Genomic DNA, 22,887 nt, shown 5'->3' with positions numbered 1-22,887 from the left:
GGGAGACCGTTAGCGCGCAGTTCAAAGGAGTGGTGCGGCGTTTGCGGACCGGTATTAGCATGCGCGCGGCCGTTAGCCGGGCACTGAGAGGAAAGGCGTGGTCTTCGGCGAGAAAGTGCAAACGAGAGCCCGGCCGTTAAGGGTAGGTATAAAGGAGCGCCATCGTCGCGGGGTGGTTCAGATAAGGTGCTGTCCTTCAGCAGGGCGGTGTGAGCAAGGGACCTGGCCGTTGGTGCGGCAGGGCAGGGTCCTGGGCTGCTGCCCACTTCGTGCTCAGTGCTTTCAGAATATGCACAGCAGCTGCAGACTTTGCTCCCAGCACAACTTAGGGTGGTTAAGTCCTGGAAGAGATGCTCAGAAAGGTTGTGAAATCCTTGTTATTGAGGCTGTTCAGGACTTGAGTGGACATAGCTCTGAGCAGCCTGATTGATTAGGCCTTTCTGGAGGAGGCAGTTGGATTAAGATGACCTCTGGAGGTCCTTCCCAACCTGTGTTATGTTTCTACACGTTATGTCATTGAGCATTGTTAATGCGTTTGCAGTGCTGCTTAGCAGTAAGGCAGAAAAAAGTGGAACTACAGTGTTTAGCTATTATGATCTTTAGAGATCAGTACGGATGAGGTTCATGGCAGGAGATGATACAGAATTGGAGCACACTTGCAGCTAGATGCAAGGCTGAGGGAGTCTGAATCACGTGTTAAGATGCTTGGAATAGTCTGCTTAAATTAATAAATGAATATGGACAGCTACAGATAGCCCAGTGGACTGGAATCGTTACATTAGTTTTGTATTTATAGTGCTTTTGAGTATTTACTGACATTTCTACATATGCAGAGAATTAGACAGGGAAATATAAAACAGAAGCAAAGTGAATGGGAAGGGCAAAAAAGCATGGAAAAGAAAAAGAACAGCAAATACAAAAACCAATACATTTGATCCTCTAAAAGAATCATATGCTTTCTAATTAGTTTTTGAATATAATATTAAAGCAAACCTAATTACTAGTAAATTTTATAATCAGGGGAACTCCTTTGCTATATATATGGATCATTACTTCAGTAATTAGATTTGAAGGACAAACTTTTTTGAGTTTAAATGACTTTTTCTTTGAGAATTTGCCAGAAAGAAGAAGTCTTTGAGAGTAAGGCTTCTGCCTCTCATTGTATGGGGGATTTTGCTAGAACCTTTCAGAATGGTCAGCATGTTCTTACTGGCCAACTAAAGCGTTTGGGGGTGTATGTAGCATGCATATGGACAGCAAGCTGAGAGGCCTTTTATACCACACAATTTTCAACTTCAGCCCTAGAAAATTAGGTCAGGCCCCAGGGGTTTTCACAAGGAGCTGTGAGATACAAATATGTGCGTTACGTGAGACTGCAGACAAGATTTTTAGCTTCCTGTAGGACGCTTCAGTAGCTAAAACATGTTAATAGCAGTATCTTAAGTGTTTGACGTCTCCTCTGTAAAGCTAGTAGACACTGTGTTAATAATCTCACCAGTTTGTACTTACCTTTCGCATGATTTTTTTTTCCTGATAGAAACAGAGCAAGTAAGCCTAAGTTTTTGTTTATTTAGGAATCGCCCTTTCCGGGGCTCAGTTGACATCACGGACAAAGCAGGTACATTTGCACAAGCAAATAGGCTTTGACAAGAAAAAGCTGATGTTGTGATTCTGAAACAAAAATCGTCAATGTTAATTCCAGTTTTGCTGGAGGGAAAATCAATAAGGATTGTCAAAGTGATAATAATTTACAGTCCTCTTAAATGAATGTTGCAGATGAGAAAAATGCCATATTTTAGTCAGTACTCTGGTTTTATTTAACAAATGGAATTATTTATTTGTACATAATGGACTTTAGGACTAAAAAGGCCTTAGTAGTTAGACCTGCCATTGTTCTGTTGTACTGTATAATTAATGACAACATTTTAAGAAATTAACGGAATACTGTCTGATGGATAAAGTTACAAAATGATTTGCTTGGACTGCCAACCTCCAGCTCATCTGATCACAGATTTAAAAATGACTTCCATTTAATATGATCTGATGATGGCAATGATAAGGCCTTTGCAAAGGGCATTTCTTTCTTTTTCTCATACTTTGAGGAAGAATGCTCTATATCACTGAACTTTTAGGGATGTAATGGGAAGGTGAAATTTAAAAAATGCAGGGAGATGAATACATACATACGTACTATGATTGATTGAATAGGTAGTCCCTTTGCTTTTACAATAGAAGTACTTGCGTTTGTGAGAGTTTCTGTACTTATATTGGTCTTGCAGTTGATAAACAGCAGTTCCTACTGCTGCTATCATAACGATCATATAATAATGGTGCTGTATTGTATTTTCTGTATTGCTATGTAGGAATAGTATCTCAGAAGTTAGCCTAAAATACCTCTAAGCTCAGAATTCTAAGGCTGTAGCCATTTGGTAAGTGCAAACACCTGCCCAAGAGGATGATAGTCTAGACACAAATGCAGCAGAACTGGTACACTCTTTCAAAGATCGCTTGTTGTATTGGTCTAATAGAGTATGTGCTGAAAAGATGCATTTTTCTAGCTATACTGACATAAGTCAGCTCTGTAACTTGAAAGTACCATCTGATGGTCCAAGCTGCCAAGCAGTGTAACCTAACTCTGAATGAACAAGTTGATGTAAGAAATATCTACAAGGAAGTTATGCTCAATTTCCTGAAATGCTTTCAGGGAATGTGTATTCCAGAATATATGTATATACATATGGGCATTCATTTCCTGTCTTTAGCTTAATTTATATGTGAAAACTCTCAGTTTTATGCATAGATGAATCATAATTCAGAAGACGATACTTCCTCGCAAACTTTGGGCCTTGTCCGTTAATGAAGCTTTCCTGCCTGGGGCAGGTTTGGTTGCAACCTGACCATATACATTTGTAGGTATTCAGATGAGTATAATGTATATAATCTTGGACATCTGTAAAACCTTTGTTCCTTGAATGAGAAAAGGCAGGGAGGAGCTTAAAATATTCAAGTATAAAAAATACAGAAATTGTTCCAAACCTGGGTTCTTATTCTGTCCATCTAGGAGTACAGCTTAAAGCAGAGATGTATGTCTGCATACTGTTCCTATCTTCGGAACACTAGACTACATGTAAAACAAGGGAGCGCTTTGTCCAGTTATTTCACTTCATCTGACAGCCTACATGAAATATATGAAGTTTAAATACACAGATTTCATGAAGTAAATCCGTATGCCTAGAAGACAACTGAATTCTGTCACTGATGTCAAGTAGAATGGCTTCAACACTAGATAGTCTGTCAAACTATCTAACCTAAGCAAAATTTGAAAACAAATGAAGTGAATGATTCAGCTGTCTTTGGCTTACCAGTTTGGCTGTCCTGCAGCCTACACATCTTTATTTTTCTTTTGAACAGCCAACCCACAAATATGTGTAGAAACGTATGTATCAGAAACAGCCTCACGCAATTTGATTGTTAACATAGGATTTTTAATACGTGAATTTCAGCTCAGATAATAATATAAGTACAAGACTTCTGATTGCTGTAAGACACACTGTCTGATAGATACAACCACTGTGTTAATGGAGAGTCAGCTACTTACTGCCTTAGGCAGCGTAACTTTTTCTTTAACAAAACCTATGAAGTTTTGAAATGTAGATACAAAGTTATGTACTTTTTCTGTGATAGCAAATATTAGCATTGATATAGCAGCCCTATTTAATAAGGGAAAACAATACTGTACACAAGGAAGACTTGTCAAACATATCTTGAGCGTTTGTTCATCAGTATAGAGCTTCTAAGCAGGGATAAGCAGTAATGTTCTTCAATGTTGACGTTCCGCATTTATTAAAAAAAAGGGGGAAAGAAAAAAGAAAGACTGGCGAATGCCCTTTTATTTTTCTGTTATGACTTTATGGCTCTTTATGATAAAATGCTCACAGCAGGAGTCCCATACACCTCAATTCTGATCAATTAAAAACTGTAACAGTTTTCTAGAATAGAAACCAGACAGAGCAAACTCATATGGCAAAAAGAAGTGTTAGAATTTAAAAAGGTGGGATGGTTCTGAATTCGTAATGAGCCAGATGTATTCACAGGTCATGTCCCTGCTGGAAGATGCTGCAAATTGAGGTGAATTCATAAATTCAGTGTTTTTCATTTTATATATTAGAGCTGCTGAAGAGCTAGCTTATTAATGTGATTCACCTTCCAATTTGCCAAGTTCCCAACAGGAAAATAAAAAGGGGGTGGGAAAGGAGATAATTGTGGAATACTAAATTTCTTCTGAATAACTCTTAAAATGGAATGGTTTTGTCTCAAGGGAGTTATGGCAATGATAGCTACATAAGCCAGCAAACGTGTCTTCTGTTAGCCCTGACTTCAGAATGAAAGAGTTTTAATTGTTCCTGCAGCACTGCTTATCAACAATTGGCACAAATTTCACAAATTTCAGTTAGCACCAATTACACTTCATTTACTTTGTAGTATATGACAGCTTTGTCACCTCTTCACATTTTCCAGAGTTGTCAGAATGGAAAATTTGTATCTATATGACCGCAGAAATCTAATAATTATTTGATGCCAGCAAATGTCTCTTCTAACTGACATCTGTTTTCATTTGAGGTTAAGATGGAAGTATCACTTCTAAGAATACTTTGTTTTAAATTTGTATTTCCCTACCACTTACATTTTCAGCCCATAAGTGTAAGGAAACCCTGTTATAACATAGAAGTAAATCGTGAAATGTAGATTTGTCTGTGCTTTCATACTTAGATAATTATGTCTGAAAGTTTTGCATGGTGCCCACTGCTGTATTAGCTCAGCCTTGTGTCACTAGAAATGGATTAAATTAGATTAAATCAGTAGTATGCTTTTCATTTTGACATATTGCACTGACAAAACAGAAAACAATGAGCTTATGGTTATGCCATTAAAAAGGTAGTTCCATTCTGATGGGTCAGAAATAGTAATTGACTCACAGTTAAGTCTTCTGAATACATTCAATTCCCCTACCAGTGGAAATGAAGAGTAGACTACTCTTGCATGGCTAAAAGGCAATTTAAAGTATTTAAAAATTAGAGGATATGAATGAACGAATATTCAGTTGAGATAACATTCAAATATCCAAGTGCTCCTGACATACATTAAAAGCATGGCTCTTCACAGTTCATTACTTCATTCAACTAAATTACTTATAAAATGTTTCAGTTAATTTCCAAAGGTGTTGCCAATGCTATTCCTTATTCCCTGTACAAATATTCATCTACTCTGATTGTTCTTAAATCTCTGAATAAATAGAGATGCCTTTAATCCTACATGAATAACTGAATTTTGGATTCTCTTTTATGAAGAATGACTCAACACAATGAAATCCTGCTGCTAATTAAAATTAACGTGATTAAAAATAGAAGGAAACAAATACACATTTTAGAAAGCGTTCCTCCATAGACATACCTGTCCAAAGATCTACCTGTATAGCTGTTCCATTAGCTTCTCAGAATTAACTAGTGCCAAAAACTGCAGATAAAAGGTCCTATTTTGTAAATAATGAATGTGATACTATAATTATTTATAGCACCATGACAAAAGTAGCAATGCAATACAGTGAATAAGAGAAAGAGAAGAGAATGAAATGAGATATTCAGAGATGCTAGACAGTAACCAAACACAGGTTATCAAAGGTATCAGGTGACTGAGAGTTTATAGCAGTTTTTATTGCCCTTTTCTTGTCAGATAACAATCTTCAGAATTGAAGCTTTTCATGTAATAGCGTCAGATTTTTTATTCAATTTTTCTTATTAAAAATTAGACTTCAGTTGTCCAGCATACTCTATTGCAACTTTTTCAAAAGGAAAAATTTTGACTTTCTAAGATTCTGATTGGACATATAGCATGGTTGTAACATATGTATATCATAGCTGTATGACTATAATAAATTACGGATTTGCTGCGTAAGTCCAGGATACATTGCTTTAGCCTGTTTTGAGCACAGATATGTATGTGCTTCTATGTATACATGTTGGTCATTTCAGAGCATACTGCAGGCAGGAAGCAGTGCTCTGTCCTTCCCTTGTCTCCCACCTCTGACTGTTTTAACAAACACTGTTAATTCCAGTCTATTAAATATCTACTACTTGCTATTTTGCAGTTTTATTATAAAGTGTCTTGGGAACATGCTGTTGCTTATTTGAAAGGGGACCAATGTTTTTGTGTAGAAAATTGAGCATGCATTGCTCAATTATTGCATTCAAGTATGCACCAGTCTATAATCAAGCTTTCATAGCTAGGATAGAATGATTAAGGAATTGTATGGCTGGATATGGCACTGGATTATTAGATTACTACAAACCTCATCCAAAAAGACTGTCGGAGAGAAAATTTATTGGAGGTTTAATGGAAGAGTTCCTTCCTGATCACCCCTTTTAGGGTGCTGCATTGTGGAAGAGTATGCTAAGCAATGAACTGTCTCTTACATATGAACCTTTTGTCCTGAACCACTCCTGCACGACTTTGAGCCTTATACCAGCTATGAATTTCAGGCTTGGATTTATCTGGGACAGAGTTGAATCTCTTCTCAAAAAGAATGTGACCTGGTGCTATATGATACTCTGATCTTAGGACTGGGCAGCCCCTGTTCTCCTTCTAATTTAGATCTAACCTGTATCTCCACATGGATCCAGACCAGTTTGTTTTACGAATCATTAAAACTAGTATTTCCAGGATTTTTTTTACAGTGCTCTTTAATACTATGTCAGTATTTATTTTCCGCTAACACCTACTTGCTGATGGAAATAATTTAAGCTTCATGCTTTTTTTCCAGTCTGTTGTTTAGCATGTGAAAGCACTGCCAATCGTTAGTTTTCTTAAGACAGGCTTTTAAAATAGAAAATAGCAAACACTGAAGTAGTATTTCCACTCGAACAATAGAATGTTTACATCTAAGCCTGCCTTACCTTCTTTACAAGTGCAGAACGTAAGTTATGACAAAAACATTGAAAATGATGTGCAAGGATCAAAGCGTCCTGGAAGGATGGAGTCAAGGATAGGCACTCTGAGAACCTAGTCTTCTAACATTACAGTCAGTGATTAAGTAGCAAATGCAATTTCTGATAAACTGGAATAAACTGCCACTAACCTATTATAAGGTATGTTTTCTGAAGGACACTGACAGTAGGAATGAATGGCTTCATTCAGAAATTGTGTTGTTAGGATGTAAGAAGACATACAAAGACTTTTCTTCCCAGAAATGAAAGCCAAAATAGAAAGCAATCTTTACAAATTTTATAATCTTCTAGTTACTCAGAAGAGGAGAGAGTTTTTCCTTCTGGATTTATGATTTACGTATGATTCAAATTTATAGCTGTACAGCTGTCAACTCCAGCCTAAATTCTGATTTGACATCAAAAAGAAGAAAAAAGGAAGGGAACATAATTTACAAAGGGAGGAAAGGGACAAAATGTTTGTTGGAAGTATCTTCAGGATGTTTTTAAAAGTGATTACTGTTTCTAAATGTTTCATTGATCTTGCAAATCTGACTCTTCGCCAGAAGGGCTGGTATTTCAGACTCATTGAGTTAGGCACTGTTTGGCCCTGAGCAAGTGAGTTAACTATTTTAAGTCTTATTTCACCCACTTGTAAGACTGAGGGGGGAGAGTAAGGCTTTTCAAGCTCAAGCCCTTTCTATTATGTTTAATTGTTAATTCACAATTACTTCACGTTTACCTACTTCTGATCCTTTATGAAGTTGCAGCTGGGCAGCAGAGAAGAAAGCTGCTTCATTTTCTTTAGCCTAGCTTTTGCATTTTGGTTCAGGGAAAACCTGAGATGAGGGAGATTACTCCTTCCTCAAGAGAAACAGAGGACTCCCAGCTGGGAGAAGGCAATACTCAGCACTCTAGTGGTTTGAGATCCCATCAGAATGCTTTATTGCAAAGAAGCACCCTGAACATTCTATCAACATTTAGCCAAGCTAGACATATGGTAACATTAAAAAAACAAAACAAAAAAAAAAGTTGTTCATCAGCCTTTTTTGGAGCATTTAGTACAAACTCTTTTGGCCTTGAATAGATAGTTTAGATTCTGACAGCAATAATAGATTTAAGTCTGTTTGATACAATCCTCATTATTCCTGTGAGAAATCCCATTTCTTAATGGAGATGGTTTTCTGTCTTACAGGTGCAAGGCACTTCTAGCCACCACCTTTCCACAAACTAACTCAAGATTTGTGTTTTTGTAATTATATCAGATTTTGACATTTTTCCTCTGTGCTCTGGCTTGCTTATGTCTCTCTCCATATACCTTCCTGGCTCAAACAAATTCAAGAAAAAAGCATTCCACCTAAGTTGCTCCAACTTTTAAGTGATTCACATATTGCCAAATATTTCTATTTGGAAAATTTTATCTTTAAATAGGTTTCTGAAGTCATAAATGCAGAACAGGACTATATCCACACTTAGCCAAGCTTTACCCAATTTATACTAATTGTATATCTAATTTGTTTTCCATTCTTTAAAACAAGCTATTTTATTCACTACAAGTTTTCCATTAAGATATGGGATATTTAAACATCTTCTTTGCCTCAGCTCTTTATTCTTTTGGTAAAACTTTCATGTTTCAAAATGAACTAATATCATAGAAAAAAAAAGAAGATATTTATCAGAGGTATTTGTTGACACTGAGAGATACTTATTGCAGTGGTTCTAGCCAACACAGCCCTCATCCTTCTCTGTCCCACAGCTTCTTTAATTCTTCATCTAGTAAATGATGTTTATGGAAGCTGGAGAGAAAACCTCAGCAGAGATTGGTGGCCTTTTTCCTAGGAATGCAATGTGAGAGTTTGATCCTTCTGAGATAGAGGAAGGGTTTGGAACTCCAATCTTCGTGTTTCCCCAGGTACCTCATAGCATCCTTCTGATTTTCTTTGAGTCTTGTGAAACCCCTCCTCCCATTTTTAATCTCAAAAGCAGATTTCTTCTCCATCCGACTGATTGAAAGCACTACACATTCACTTCATTGATGTATGTTGCCTTTTAACTTTAATCTAAATGTATATCATTATACACATTTGTTTGATGCCAATTTTTTTCTTTAGTTTAAATGATTCTTCCCTCCCTCTTATTTCTCTCTTAGTAGGGAAAATCCCCTCCCAAACTTTATATAAGCAATGCTTTTCCTATTTATTTCCATCAAATAAGCATCTTAGTCTTCTTCTCTTTAGCTGTTGAGTTTGAATTTTTCTTCCAGGAACCTCATGTATGTAGCCTTGCTCCCCTGCCCACAGCAACACTCACTTAGGAGTCTCTATTTCCAAACAGTCTCATGAGAAAATAGAATTTGACTGTTACATTTCTGTTCTTTTCAGTTTCAGAGGAAAACTGCACCTGAGATCACTCAAAAACCAAACAGCTAATAATGGCTACACAAGCACACCCACATCTGCCTTAGATGCAAACTAAGAAAATCTAGAAGGTGAAGCTGAAAGAATATGTAGAATCCAGTAGACAATATTTCTGCTTTGAATTTATTTTATATATTTCTCTGTAATGTGACAAACTTTTCTTTATTATATTACAAAGTTTCTTTGTCATATTACAGAGTTTCTTTGTGGGTTTTTTTGTTTGCTTGTTTTTAACTTTCAGGTTCTCACTGTTGCTAGCCTCATGACTAAATATGAGTGTCACTGACACCATATTCAACAGGCTTTAATAGAGTAAGTTTTTTTTTTTAATAATAAACTGTAGTTCTTTTTATCTGTTTCCTAATTTTTAAAAATGGAGGAAAGCTTGTAAATATAAATCCTATACAGATTAAAAAAAGTTCAATTTTAAGTGAAAGCTGAATCTTGCATAATCCCGTGACTCTGGCTGAGGGCTGTTAGACGAAAGATAGTATATATGGGAAAACTCACTCACGAGAATTGGCAGCAATGAGTGTAATGCTTATCTTTCAATCATTATAACAGAATGTTTGGAATCAAATATATAAAATCAGGAATATTTCAGTTAGTCTCAGTCGTATAAAATTCTGTTTGTATGCAACTTATAAGCCAAATCTAAGTTGGCATTTTCCCTACAAACCAAAATGAGCAAGAAAGCTGTAGAATAATATGAATAATATTTGTTTAAGAAGTAACAGCTTCTCTGAATTGCAATAAAAATAATTCTCCTGGAGACAAGGTAAACATTACTTCTTATTTTATTTTCCCCATGTCATATATCTGTAGTGATTATTCAGTAAGCAGTAGAAATGGATTTTTAAAGACGGCAGTATTAATGCGTAAAAATGAATAAGAAGTGTGAGGCTTAGCTATGCTTCTTTTCATAATATAAAATGTAGTGACAGCATAAAACAGTAAGACTGAGTCACAGCTTCCAAGAAACTAGAAGACACACTCTATTTGTCCATAAGATGATGATATTTTTCTTACAGTACTTTACATTGTGATGCCTTATTGTGGCTTACATTCAGTGATTTCAGCATGCTCTGAGCCAAGTTCTATGTGAGAATCCCAGCAAAATATCTTACGATATCTGAAACGTATGCATCTGTTCCATTAGAAATTCCAGCCACTTATGAATGTAATTGTGTGGATGCCCAGAAGAAGTAATAGTCATTGTTTGGGGGAAAAATACTACAGAATTTGGTATAACCCAGATCAGTCTCCTGTAGCAGCTGTGGTGGAATGAATTATTTACTGGAAGTTTTCATGTGTTTAGCCTTCCTTGAGTAATACTGTTCATTGGTTTAAATCAGAAGTTCTCGTTCTGCACACTGCTATTTCATCAGAGAAATTTTATCTTAGAGCCATCTGTCTTCCAACACGGGTTCTTTCTTATCACTGTTTCATTCAATGTACTTTTCAGAATCATTCCACAGGCTCTTTGAAGTAACCGTCTGCATTTTATATGCTATGTATGCACTGGTAAAATATACTACCACTGATCCGCTTATATTCCTGACGCACACTCATATATACGCATATTGCCCAAATAGTTGGTGCAGACATTAGAGACCAAGTATCAGGCATCAAAGTGCTAGAAAACATATTCAGTAAGTTTGTGTCTTCAACAGCCTTACAATATTTAGAAATTTTGTTATTTAGGAAGGTTTGGCACTGGGCTTTTGGTAGAGAATAGTGTTGAATTACTTGCAGTCAGCAGGGCAGACCATGTATATGCTGAGAAGGATGGACCAAACAAGGACTCAGTAATATGAGCAAAAAAAAAAAAAAAAAAAAAAATCCAAGACCCCAAATGTGGCATCAGCATAAGACACTGATGTGCTCTTTATTTTGGTTTATACTGAAGAACAGATTTTCCTTTGGTTTGCTAAATGTTTTTGATCTCATTTAGTATGATGGCAGACTTTACAGCTTTTCAACTACCATGTCAGAAAAATGAGTCTTTTTTTTTTTTAGTATACAGGAGAGATTAATATATAGTAGAAATTAAAAATAATTTACAGACTCATGTCAACATGCTAAATACATGAATAAAACTTAAATAAAGCAAATACAAAGCAATAATAAACACAGTACGCTTTTGGCTTTCTTGTAAAATAGTGCACACATTGTATACAGTTTGACCCCTAGAGTGATATTTCCTCTATATTTTAAAAGAATATCCGAGAAAACTATAGAAAAAATAGCTTGGAAATGATTGTATGCAACAAAACCTACAATGGAATAATATATAAGACACTCTGCTAGCAGTGATTGACAATCAGAGACTGTCAGCAAGCAATTATGGACTAACACCCAGTGTTAGAAAGACCACAGCTAACAAAGCTGTACTTTTCTTATTGTCCATAGATGAAGGATGTGAAAATGTAAAGGCAGTTCAAACGAGAGCCAAAATAATAAACTAGGAGATAGGAAAAATAAGCTGCATAATGAGACTTAAAGAGCTCACTTGAAATAGCTGCTTGATAGTCACAGGCTTTTGAACCTTGCTGACAAAGACATAATGAGATCCAATGACTAGAAATGGAAATTAGACAACCAACTTCTACGTAGCTGAAATTTCACAAAAGATGAAATTTCATAGAAATGACAGCAATTAAGTACTTCAGCAACTTAGTTTCACTAACACCTTGAGCCTATAAAGTGAGATTAGATACAATTTTCCAAAACATAATTAATTTCTCTTTTGGAAGAAATTCCTTGGCTTATGATCATGATATGAAGCAAAGAGTAAGCTCAGAGAATCTTTCTGGGTTTGGAGTCTGTGGGTTGGATTAATACCAGTCTTCTCTCTTATTTCTGATCCCAGGGAGAGCAAGATTGCATGCAGAGCCCCCAGTGTGCTCAGCAGTTCTGCATTAAGATAGGGATTGCAAATTTCATGCTCTGGGATTATCAAAGTACCCGTAAAGAACTGAAAAGAGCATTTTTTTCCAACATTATTCAGTACCAAGGGAACAAGGGTTCCATCTCCTTCAGAAGCAACACAGTTAAGCTACAGGGAAAAGGTAAGATACCAGAAGGGATGAACCTCCAAGCCTCCCAACTGGTATGACTTATTCCAATTCTGATAAATGTTAAATAAATAAATAAATATGGAGTAGGAAAGCAAATTTCCTCTCAAGTCAGAATGTCAGAAACGTTCAGTTTTCACACTTCCTGACTTAAAAGGACTCATTCTGTTTCCCCTAAGTCCCTGTCAGTGCAGAAAACTCTAACTCTGGTGGCACTTCATTCTCTTACCTGTGGTAAACAATCATTTTCTTAGTATTGAAATATTTGGTCTCATTTACTCTCTCTAGTATTCTCTTAAGCAGAAGATGACATATGTATATATACTGTATATACATATATATGTAGAGATGTATGTATTTACATATAATGCAATGCAAATATGATAAAGGTGCATAAATAGATTGATTTTAGCAACAAAGCCCTCTTTATTTAGAGTGAAGACTGAGGGGGGATCTTATCAATGTGTGTAAGTATCTGAAGGGAGGATGTCAAGGGGACGGGGGCAAACTGTTTTCAGTTGTCCCGTGTGACAGGACAAGAGGCAATGGGCAGAAGTTGAACGACAGGAAGTTCCGCCTGACCGTGAGGGGGAATTTCTTCCCTGTGAGAGTGACAGAGCACTGGACCAGGTTGCCCAGAGAGGTGGTGGAGTCTCCTACTCTGGAGATCTTCTAGGCCCGCCTGGACACAACCCTGTCTACCTGCTCTAGGTGACTCTGCTTGAGCAGGGAGGTTGGACTAGATGATCTCCCGAGGTCCCTTCCAACCTTACTGATTCTATGATTCTATGACAGGTGGGCTAATGCACAGTGGAAGCCTATGGGCTTTTTTTTTATTATTGGTAACCCTCATAAGAAGAGTAACCTCCTATTTCAGAGCTGGCATAGGAAATAAAGAAAAAAACTTGAAGTCTAGGTTGACCTTATTTAAGAAAAAATGCAAAGACAGGATATGACATTTTAGTTTAGTGTCTGGGAAATGATAATGACACTGAAATGTAGATGAGTAAAAAGATATAGAAAAAGCAACTGCCCCAGTTGCTCAATTGCTTGTTCATGCCCCAATTAGACATGAGACACTGAACAAGTAATCTTGTTCTATCAATTGAATTGGAAGAGACAGAAATAAAGTAGTTTTCTTCAGTGTTTTAGAGGCACAGCAATCAGTAATGCTTCACTGATGCTTTTGGCAGTCCCGTATTAACACCAAGGAGCAAGGTGACAGAATGCATCCTGCAGGTAATACCTCCTTACAGTACTTATTGAGATACCTCTGAATTTACTTGAAGCTCACCATTGAACTCCATTTCTCCAAACTCAAACAAGTTGTTCTGTTGCTTAATTACTGCAAGCAAGCTAACTACAGTATCAGGCTTCAATGATCTGTCTGAGAAAAGATGGTAATTCCAGCCTATGAAAGGTGAGTTACAGAGATCTTTGTTACAGTTAATACAGACTAATCCAAATACCCCATTTTCTCTAAAGGAATTGATCCCAGCAACCCAAAGGTTGCTGAATCCAAGCCCAAACGTGACAGCTGTATTATTTAATACTGCAAGTTGACTATAAACGACCACATAATTTGAAATAGGCAAAGAACAAATCATTAGTAGCTATGTTTTTAATTGGTGTATCCCATTATTCTTGACTCATGAATATAAGCATCATAGCTATTTTAATAGCATACACTCTAGAGCTAGCTGAATTAGAATAAAATATCAGTGGAGACTATTTTCATTGTTCAGCCAGGCCTGATATGTTTTTATTCCTTAATCAGTGTGAAAAAAACCCTTTCATCTCATTAAAGTCAGGCTTTCTGACAGCACACTGTGAGGATTACAGTCTCTCAAAAAAAAAAAAAAAAAAAAAAAAAAAAAAGAAAAGGAAAAAAATCTCAGAGATGAATAATTGGCTTAATATCAGTGAAATCTTGATAAGTTACCAGTCAAAGCCTATATCTTTTTTCAGTCATTTTTTTTATCTCCTAGGCAGACATTTTAGTTATTTGCAAGCACCATGTTTCTAGTCAAAGTGGAGCAAAATGTGGAATGATAATGAAAGGGAGGAGACCAAATTTTTCCATGTATTTAAAGAAAATGTGATATATGGTCCTGGTCCTCAAATGGCAAAATTTATTATGCATAAAAAATATTTTCGTTTGACAGTTTAACAGAGTGAAACTTTTCAGCATTTAGGGAGATGAGTACAAAGAAATTCATACTGCCTAACTTCTAGAGATTTACATTCTCTCCAGGTTTCCTTTACTGACAAGGGAAAGAGAGACATTCAGAGGGCAGAAAGGTGCTGCTCTGAGGCACTAAGAGCTCAGTCTCTCTCCAGTGACCATTCAGTTGAGCTGGGCACCTGAAATTTAGACCACAAAAATGAAAAGGAAATAAACAGAGATATTAGCTGAAACAGAAAACAAAACACTTAATTGTACACCAAAATTCCAGCTTTTCCACTTCAACAGAGAAGTCATTTCTGGTTATTGGTGGTGGTGTTTTTTTTTTTTTTTTAACCTGAACTGATGCAAGCTTTTCCTGTATATTTTTGTTCTTCATTCAATCCACCCAAGCAAAACATGTTATTTTTGAGCTTTATTGGCATGATTTCCCTAACCACTGTATAAAACTACACTATAATACACTGCATTCTCACCAGTAACTAAGCATCAAGGGCTCCCGCAATGCTTTCTGGCATTATAAACTTTTAATTTAGTATGTGAGGAAGAATATTTCTAGAGTAAAAAGTCATGGTCTGACCTCATTTATATTGATATAGTTGATGTATTATTGCAAACTTTGTGAACTTGATTACACCTAGGTATTTTAAAAGAGGGGTCGTCTCCAGTCAAAAAATAACACACTTGTACACAGAATCTCCCAACCAGATATACTAGCCTCATTTATATTAGCATAACACACAGTTAATCAGTTCATCAGCACTCATGCCCAAAAATAATTATGTTGTCAGAAACTGAGTTTTGTGATTCTGGCATTTCATTCTGTGTTGATGGCTACCAGTAGTAGTTTGAAATGTGAGTAACTTACCAATGTTGTTATGACTAACAGAAGAATTGAGTAAAAAGGAGAACCAAAAGTGCAGAAGTGAAAGGGAAATAAAATTGACATCTGAATGCAGGAGTTTTAGTCTTTATCCAAGAACTGAAGGGAATAATTAAAGCCTTGTTCAAATGTAACAGCTATCCCCCAAAACAGGAAGTGCAATGTACAATCCACTCTTCCCTCTCCCTTGCAGAGACCAATGTTCTGTGTCTATATTGCTCATTAAAGGCAATCTTTATAGACCACAGTAAGGGTCAGCTCTTCTGTCTGATAGGCTTACAAGAGCAACTTCACATGGGAGAGACAAGCACCCTCCTCACCACAGGGGAGTTAGGTGTGTGGGTATGGCAGCCCTGCCGATGGCAGCTGGCAGGAGGTGAATCACACTGTTTTCAGCTGCCCTGGGATGATGCACTTTTAGAGACATATAGACACGGTATTGAGTCCCTCCTTGTAAATGAATCAGTGAACAGTTTGGATATTAAGGTAGTAATGTGTGGTTTACTAAAGTAATATTAATGTCATTTATAATGTTAAAGGAACTTTTTCTAAAGAAAACAAACTTTTGAGGGAATTTAGCAGCTAACCACTTCAAGGTGCTGAGTAATTTTCTGAGGAACTGAATTCTTCCAACTTCTCCTGATTGAGATAGGAGCTTAGTGTTTGTAGAATTAAGACTTTGACAACATCTGTTGCTCATGGATGATGGCTACAGAAAAAAAAGTTGAGATTAGTCTCAATCTTTACAGCGCCACAACTGTGTAGTGTACCTTACTGATCAGTATAAAATAGAAACGTGTCGCAAAGGCTTATTATGTATGATCTGCAAAGCCATTAAAGAAGGCTTGCACCATCGGAGTCAAACAGTGCTTTTCGAAATGGTCTCTGTATAAACATTCTGAATGTAGTCTGAAAAAAAATAGTAACTGCAGAAATACCTAAACTTTTTAAAAATAGCTGATTTTTTCTTCACTTTTTCTTCAGATGAGCTGCTCGTGGAACTCAGTGGGAACTAAGGTTGCAAGTAGGTTTGGGTCACCCAAAATTATTTTTATCAGTGAATAAAGCAAATAATTCTAGGCAAAAGCCTCCCAATCATAAGCACAGCATGAAAGAGACAATCCCACCAGAAACTGGTTGCCAGCTCCAGAATTCTGTAAATCATCAAGGAAAGAACAGACTTCTGAAACAAAACAAAGTCATTATAGCGTTTCCTCAGCTGGGAGAAACACTGATCTATATGGAAAGCAAGGAGGAGAGAGGATGAAGCAGCTGTGAAGGCACTCCTGCAATATATGCAGGAAAATACATCCTGCAATGAACAGTATTAAATGGGACAGAAAAACTAGTGCCACTGTTAAATATCTTCCTAAGAATCCCTCTAATCAGTATCCCTAAGATAACTAGGATTGTCCAGAGCAGACTAAGAAAGATGAAAACTGAATTTTCAGTTTGCTTTACAGGGAGAGATTTGTACTCCTCTAAAATGACAATTAAAGATAATGTAGGACTCTTACAGATTCCAGTTTATGTTAAATCAGGGCTCTGTAGTTTTGGAGTGTTTGATTTTAAATTTGTCTGCCATAACAATAAGTATGTGCTACATTCTAATTATTTTATTTATACAAACAGTATTGTAAATGCTATGGCTTCAAATTCTTTGCATTAAAAATCTCAAATAAAATCCTAACCTACTAACCAAATACAGGCAAAATACCCATTGGTTTGTAGGTTGTATGCTGAGAATTGCAGTAAGCTATTCCATAGTTAACTCATTCCTTGCCTGAAGAGCATATTTTCAGCTGAAATATCCATTTTTAATACAATAAGCCTACTGCAAAGCTGCAGTAAAGAGGATCACCCTACAATATAAGAATTTGTTTTGCAAATTTTATTACAATGTTTTATTGGGACTGCAGTGTGAATGCCCCATGCTTATTTATGCCCCCCCCCCAAATGCCCTCGTACTCTTATACTGCACAGCACTCCTCATGGTATACTGTGGGCAGATGCTTTCATAATGCGCAGCTTTCCCTCACCATTTTTTACAAAATTTTATTTTTAATTGAAAAAGTGTATTTACAAAATCATATCTATTAAAAATCACATACATACATTTTTCTAAATACATATAAGTCTTAGAATGTTTTAAAATGTAAGGAAAAGTATTCTTCGTGGGCTATACAGTACGCTTATGCATAGGTAAAAAAAATTACTGAAATCCCATGAAAGTGCACAGTAAGGTTAAGCACATTGCTTTCAGAATATTCATTTCTTTTGAGAATTCTTTGAGAATAGATAGTAAAAATAGCTAAACATATCTTAAAATAATTTAAGAGGTCTTCAAACAGCTTGAAAAGATGAGAAAATTTTAAATCATGAGGAATAATTATTTTTCCCTGTTAAAATTAAGCAGCTGCTTATCAAAAGAAATTTATTTTCCCTATGCTAAGATTTGAAACAGCTATTGACACAGAGATAGAATTAAACACAGAGTTAAACACAACTTAAGGTAGACAAGAGCAAGAGAATATGCACTCTGTCTTACCTTACTGAGGCAGATTTTTTGAGCCAGAAAGAAAATAATAGGTATTCACTGGTCAGATCTCATAGTGCTGATTGGTGCCTGAGCATGTGGTAACCATCCACAGGAAACTCATCAAAAGCAGCAGAAGATTCTTCCACTTGCAGTGTTTCTGCTTACGTGCATCACTGACCTTCAGTTTGCTTTGTGAAGCATTTAGAACGGTGCGCCAGAAATTGCTTCACAGGAGAAACCATCTCAGCGATGTGCTAGCTCAGAACCCATACACCTTGAAGGAAAGGATCTGTGAGTTGCCCTTGTTTCTTCCTATGCTCTTTTACTTTGAAAAGGCTTTTAAACAAGGGATTTGATTCTGTTTCACAGTCTGTTTTTGCTATAACAAATTCCTTCTATGACTTAAAATACTAGGATGGCATAGGACATCCTAATATTGCCTGCCACATCTGATGACTTTATGGCGTACAGCAAAAGCCATCCAGTGCATTTCCAAACTATTTTCATCCCCTTCTCCATTAAGCAAATCAATATAGCCTCTACCAAGCAACTGGACCTCTCTTGATTAATTTTTCTGTATATGTTTTTTGCATTACTAATTTATGTTTCTGTGTAGAGGTAATGTATTAAAACAAAATTTCATTATACAGTTAATAAGCCAATGCAAATAGTTTCCTAAATAAATACCTTTACAAAGAACTTTGATGGCTCCTATTTGTGGTAAATTTTGTTACTATGAAACTTCTCATTACATTTCTGGCAAGAGAAGGAGTCAAATTAATGTGCTATTTAAAATAAATTGAGCAACATGCTAATTATTGCCAGAAACAAATTAGTGAAACCAGATTGTGTTCATTTAAATCAGATACATAAGTACTTCTGCTTCCTACATGTGACTATTTTCTGTTGCTGTGAAGAAGGAATTTGAAAATAAACCTGACAACGCCATTTGACAACTGCTTTACACTTTCTGGTAAAATAACTGTTCTAGTTTCTAACACTGTTCCCTATTGTGCTCAATACTCTTTATTGGCTTAGTACTACAGAGCTTTTCAAAAGGAGATAGAGGAGCGGGACAGTGACTGGATAAAAATTAAGCTACCTATCATTTCTTGCACCTTCACTGTAGCCCTACAGTTGATTTTCTGAATCAGGCATAACAACTTCCATCCATTTCCATTAAACTTTATTGTGAGAATAAAGATAGCCAAATGAGCAAGAAGGATAACCAGTATAAGGTCTAGCTGGTGTAGTGTTGTGATACCTGATTGAAAATCTGGCTCCTGGTAGACATTTTTAGCTGTGTATAGGAATTGATACAAAAGACAGCAGTAATTATTTACAGAACTGAAAGCCAAATTCTTCAGTCCTTCCTCAAATTGCTTATTGACTCCAGTGAAGCTTGACTAAGAATCTAGCTCTGTTGTGAGCTGGATTTTCAAATCCAGTTTTCAAAGGTGTCTAAAAGTTTATGTAACATTTTCAGAAGCAAATGTTAGGCTTGCAAACCTGTATTTGATTTAAAAAAACAATTCTGCACCAAAGCTATGTAGGTTTAGTTCAGGGAGGAGGGAGGAAGAGTTAACTTTAAATGTACTATGGCACCAGTAGTTTTCTTTTTCAAATAATAATGGCATAAAAGCTTGGAGTACTAATTAGCACATTAATGGACAGTGATCTTACCTCTAAAATGGAACATCTCTGCTTCATGTTTTAAGATACTAGATCATCCCAAGAATACTGCAGGTTTATATGGTTGCTCCATTCTGCTCTCTTTGCATAGAGAACTCATGAAATTTCCTGCAGGGGCCTGGCATCTTTTTGAATTATACTTCCTTCCTCTGAAGGCAAAAGTCCTGGCAAATCTGCTGTATTTTGTGCAACAGAGCAAAAATAAAAGCAGAGGCAAATGTTTTTGCACATTTTCCCCCTCTGACTTTTAGTTTGAAATTTCATCCAAATAGCAATATTTGAAAGTTTTGACCAGTTCCCATTGTTCTTGGCAAATATGACTACTTGGCTGGCTTTTTAACCATGCTTCAGATGTTGACTGTAGCTATTTTTTTCAGATAGCACATAAAAGCTAAAAATGGCATAATCCTTCCTCGTTTTCTCATAGTTACAACTAATTATGCTTCTTCCTGTTGGCAGCTTGGAGGTTTTTCTTTTTGTTTGTTTTTAAGTTGAACAGAAGCATCCAGTCCAAGCCTAGCTTAAGGGAGAGTAGATTTTGTTGATTTTTTTTTTTTTTTTTTTTTTTGACTACTAAGATGATGCTGTTCTTAGGACAGGAATTTATGATGTAGATGTACAGCACTATGCAAAACAATATGTGTCGCTTGGCTGGAAGGGTCCTAACAAACTTTTATTAGTACAGTTTATTTATTACCAAGGGCTTTCCTGCAGCGTGACTTGCGCTTCTCTTGTGCAGCCGGTTTAGTGTTCTACAGCCAAAGTAGGAACAGACTCTGGAGGAAAAGTATCTCCCTCCATCTCAGGACGAAGTAAGTTGCATGTGCCCTTGCATCAGAGCTCTGGGTAGGGCTTGTCTGCAGCACAAGATTTTAGCTGAGGAGAAACAGATGCTTTCCGTGGCTCCTATGCCATGTGCTGCAAGTCTCTGTGCCCCTGTGTTTGGCTGACAGAGGGAGAAAGGCAATGTAAAACACAACATGATGCCCCAACATTTTGGTTCCCTGAGAAAGATTTTGTGGTCTTCTGTGGTCCAGACAAGCAGCTTAGGTCTGTCGATTGTCACTTATTCCTCTCTTAATCCATGGAAGATTGTTTACTAGCCTAAATGATTCAAGAGTTTTTTTTTTTTTTTGTTTTTTTTTTTTTTTTTTTTTTTACTAAATATCAGACAAATCTGGTAATTTGACTATTTTTTCCGATAATTTTGTTTCAAAAGGCCCCCATGCCTACAGTATAGGCTGTCACCCAATTTCAGTAGGTGTGGACTGCCAGATGAGTGGTTTATCACAACAGTTGTATGGGGGAAAGTTTGTATTTTGTTACTGCTCAGCTGGTGGTGACTTCTAGCTATATTTACTTACAATAAAAAAAGAGGTATTTCTACAAACAATCCATCAGCTGAGTTCTACATAGTGTTCTCTGGTATCTTTCTCAGTTGAATCCCGCTAGTGTTTTCAGAATTTTCTCCCTAGTTCGTCTTTCATACTTAATGCGGACAATTTTAGTCATTCAATACTCTAAAAGTGAGCCTTAGAAAAATCGTACGTTTGATTTTTTTTTTAAGTGAGTTGTCTCATTTTGTCATTCCTCTTCTACTTTTAAGATTCATACTTCATCAAAAGGGCTAGAAATGTTCAAAAAAACCCAAACAGTTTATTGTGTAATTCTAGGTAATTACTACATTCCTAATAAACTCCTCATTTGCAATACTATGGATTATTAGTAACTATTGGAATTTTTATAAGTTTACAATTTGACACACACTAGCTGTATTTGAATATTTTTAGAACATGGTTAACAACCTCAAGGAACACCCTAACAGATAAATATAGGCCAAACTTTTTAATAAATGATTCTTCTGCTCCTATATCTCACATTCAGGGTCCAATTTTCAGATAGCTCTAGATAGCTGAAAGAGACCAAAATATTGAGAAGGAAGCTCTCTGAAATACAATATCTTATATTTAAGGCAGGAAAAGACACTGCCTTCTCTTGTTACTCTATAAGAGAATTTGACCCTTTGGGGGGAACTTTAAGAAAGCAGTCATTTAGACAAAACAGTTTGCTGCACATCTTCCTGAGTTTTTATTCTGCCTTAATTTTAAAAGGAACCATTTTTTCCAGTGATTCCATTTGAACTATTAAGGAATCATTTTCTTAATCAGATGTCCACCTACTTCAATGTTATTGCCTACTGCAAATCACAAAACGTGGTTGGCTATTTGGGCTATCTCAAATACATAATTGTGATTTCAAATAAAGAACAACCTTTCCATAGAAGTCCACGAAGAATTCTGAAAATACTAGCTGAAATAATCAGCACAAAAAGACCAGCAAGAGCAAATGAACTGAAAAAAAAACATTTTAGTTCACTGCAGGTATCATTCAGGAATAGCTAAAACTGGGATAAGGCATTTTAAGCTAACATGGATGTGTACACACCCCTGTAAATACAACGCTTAGGAATATTTTTGAGTGAATTGAAGGTCAGTTTACAGTGGAAGAAAGCTAATGGCTAAAGATGGTGGACAGCTCAGAAACAGTTGATACACACGTTTGCAAGGCCTTGCTATTTGACTACCAGTTGCACATTAATAGAGAAAAAAATATGTATTTTTTTTCTCACTGAAGTTATTAACCTGAGAGAAAGTAACGGCACTGAACAGTGACAGAATATATGGAAAAGTTAGAATTCTATTTTTTATGCTCAAATTATGGGGCTACTAAGGCTTCTGTTAAGAAGTAACAGGTAGAGACAAGTGGTTGGAAATGGAAAATTGAGTCAAAGCAGTACAATAGCTGACAACTCTAAGCAGCTTTTATAATTTTTGAATTCTCAAGAAAACTGTAAAAGTCATGCTTTTTTAAATTTATATATACACACATATACACATGTGTATATATACCTATATCTATCTATAGATAGATATATACATACATATATATAAGACCTCCATTCTCGTACAAGGAGTTTCACAGACCCATAATGTCTAGATATGGTTTTAATAGATTCTCTTCAAACTGCATGCTCAGTTTATAAAACTTTCATCTCAGCTCACAAATTCTCACATAAATGCCGATCTGTATGTGCACATCCCATCACTGAGTGCACAG

This window comes from Rhea pennata, chromosome 4, assembly GCF_028389875.1.
Source record: "Rhea pennata isolate bPtePen1 chromosome 4, bPtePen1.pri, whole genome shotgun sequence".
Classification (NCBI taxonomy): Eukaryota; Metazoa; Chordata; class Aves; order Rheiformes; family Rheidae; genus Rhea; species Rhea pennata.
The sequence above is the reverse complement of the archived record's forward strand: the minus strand, read 5'-3'. Positions refer to the sequence as shown.